The sequence below is a fragment of the Ricinus communis genome, chromosome 4 (assembly GCF_019578655.1).
Source record: "Ricinus communis isolate WT05 ecotype wild-type chromosome 4, ASM1957865v1, whole genome shotgun sequence".
NCBI classification, from domain to species: Eukaryota; Viridiplantae; Streptophyta; class Magnoliopsida; order Malpighiales; family Euphorbiaceae; genus Ricinus; species Ricinus communis.
Window position 1 is genome coordinate 11469019 of NC_063259.1, and position 2916 is coordinate 11471934.

Sequence of the window (2916 nt, forward strand, 5' to 3'; positions counted from 1 at the left end):
GCTCAAAATTTCATCTTCTATTTGGAGCTCATGAAGTTTTTTAGAAAACTTGCAATATTTTGAAGTATGACCCTTTTTGCCACACTTATAGCAAGTAATTTTGCTAAAATCTTTTTTGGAATTTTGTTTTGGAAATTTAGAAGAGGATGGCTTTTTATAGAAATTCTCTTTGTTTTTTGGAGTTCTCCTATTTTTGAAAAATCATTTTTTTCTTAAAAGATTTGAAAAAATCTTCTTTGCATTTTCCTTTGCAGGTAGGGGAAGGCTCTATAGAATTATATTTAAACTGGTTGCAAAAACTACCTAGTTCTTGCCTAGTCTTCTTCATTTCCCATTTGAGTTGTCTTTGGAGTTTAAGGTCATGGCAAATCTTCAAACCTTCTTTCTGTGTGAGGCTACCTAATTCACCATAAGTGTAGAAATCATAAGGGATCTGGCCATTATGGGCTTCTCTTATGGTATTCCTAACTCTTTCACCTAGTATCTTAGGTAAACCAGCTAAGAATTTTTCTTATGAAGGCAATAACTCAGGTTTATTCCTAGTATGTCAGCGATCTTATATGCAAATGCCTTTGCATACCTTCTCAAAATACATAGCACCATCTCCCTCTCCTCAAGTGTGAGATGAGCGGAAATAATGACCAGTAAGCGCTTTGCTTCATCTAAGTAGGCATACATTAAGTGCGGTGGCAACTCTTTCAATTCAAGAACGGGCGGCTCCTCTAAAGAAGGCTTCAGCTTCTTTATTCCTGACCTGTCAAGATCAACAAAACCATTAGTCTTTTCATCATTAACATCAGCAGCTAATAAGTGCTCTAGCTGCTCCAACATTTGTTCATTGGACAAATTATCCTTATTTTGTTGCATTGTCACTTGCAAAGGATCATCAATCATCATTTCCTGCAATTGAGATTCCACAATATCATCAATAAAATCAATCGAACACACAGTACAATCATGCTCATATGGGTATCTCAATGATTTAAGTCAAATCAAACGTAATGCTCTCATCATCTACCCTAAGTTCCAGCTTTCTGCCACTAACATCTATCAAAGCTTTAGATGTAGCTAAAAATGGTCTACCTAGGATCAATGGAACATCACTCTCACTATTCATATCCATGACAACAAAATCCACAGGAAATATAAATTTGTCAACTTCAACTAGCACATCCTCTATAATCCCTTTCGGGTACTTAACAGTTCTGTCTGCTAGTTGTATACTCATCCTAGTTGGAGTTAGCTTAGAAGTGCTTAGTCCTAACTCCTTAAACAATGAACTAGGCATCAAATTGATGCTAGCTCCCAAATCAGCTAATGCTAGTAATTTCAATTTATCCCTAATCAAACAAGGTATAGTAAAACTCCCTGGGTCGTGTTGTTTGACTAGAATCTTGATTTGAAACACTGCTGAGCATTCTGCATTCAAGGTCATCAATCCCAAATCCTCTAACTTCCTTTTGTTGCTTAGAATCTCTTTTAAAAACTTTGCATACTTTGGCATCTGCAAAATAGCTTCAATAAAACGCAAGTTAATCCGCAATTGTTTAAAAAGATCTAAAAATTTACCAAATTGCTGATAAACTTTATCCTGCTTGAGTCTTGCAGGATATGGAATGGGAAGTTGGTATGGCCTCAAGGGGATCTTATTCGAATCCTCCTTCTCTTCAACTACTTCCTTTTCTTTCTCCTCAGGCTTATCTTCCTTTTTCTACTCATCCACCTGCACATCAGAATCATCATTAGTGAAAGGCTTAGATGGACTAGGAAGTTCCTTACCTGATCTCAAAATAATTACTTTGGCATGCTCCCTTGGATTAGACTATGTGTTACTTGGAAGCATGCCCGGCTGCCTTTCAGCCATCATCCTAGACAACTGCCGAATTTGAGTTTCCAAGTTCTGAATTGAAGCTTGTTGATTCAGAATGGCAGTGTCTGTTTGTTGAAATCTGTTCTTTAAAGTTGTAATGGACTTCGTCATCAACTCTTCCAAGTCAGGCTTCTTCTCTTGACTACCTCCTGGTTGATGGGGAACATAATGCATAGGTTGCTGCTGATGCAACCTTTGAAATCCTGGTGGACCTTGGTTATTGGAATTCCTCCATCCAAAATTAGGATAATTCCTCCACCTTGGGTTATATGTACTGCTGTAGGGATCATTCTCCTGCCTACCTACATAATCAACATGCTGAACATTAGAAACATTAGTAGGCATAGAAGATGCAAACATACCTCCTGCATTACAATTGTTGCCGTAATGCGGTCCACCATAGAATTCACATCCGGGCTGAGCTACTTTGACCAGCATCTGAAGTTGTTCTATCTTTTTAGAAAGTAGCTCTACTTGTGCCAAAGGCTCTGTAGGATCTCGGCCGATATCTGGTGGCTTTGGACCTCTAGCCCGTGGAGTTTGCCACTGATAAGTGTTGGTGGCCATCTCTTCTATCAAATCCTAGGCTTGCTCAGGTGTTTTGCTATTGATAGCTCCCCCTGTAGCTGCATCTACCATTTGTCTAATGGTCGTATTCCTGCCACTATAGAATGTCTGTACTTGCATCCAGAGAGGAAGACCATGGTGTGGGCAACACCTTAACAAGTCCTTGAAGCGCTCCCAGGCTTCGTACATCGATTCTACTTCACCCTGCACAAAAGAAGATATGTTATTTCGCATTTGAGCAGTCTTAGCAGGAGGGAAATACTTATTCAAAAAATTTTCAGCCAAAGAAGTCCAAGTAGTGATCGTTTTTTGTGGCAACGACTGCAGCCATCTTTTCGCTCTATCCCTCAAGGAAAAAGGAAACAGCCTCAACCGTATGGCATCATCGGTTGTTCCATTAATCTTAAAGCTATCACATATCTCCAAGAAGTTGGTGATATGCTCGTTCGGATCTTCGCTCGCCAATCCTCCAAATTGCA

The 2916-nt window shown here is 39.2% G+C and overlaps 1 non-coding gene across 1 annotated transcript; it reads left to right on the top strand.

Moving 5' to 3' along the window:
- Window positions 1-2567: 2567 nt before the first annotated feature.
- Window positions 2568-2673, top strand: LOC112534807. The gene has a single exon (XR_003079054.1). It is a non-coding gene; the product is annotated as a small nucleolar RNA R71 (small nucleolar RNA).
- Window positions 2674-2916: the final 243 nt, after the last annotated feature.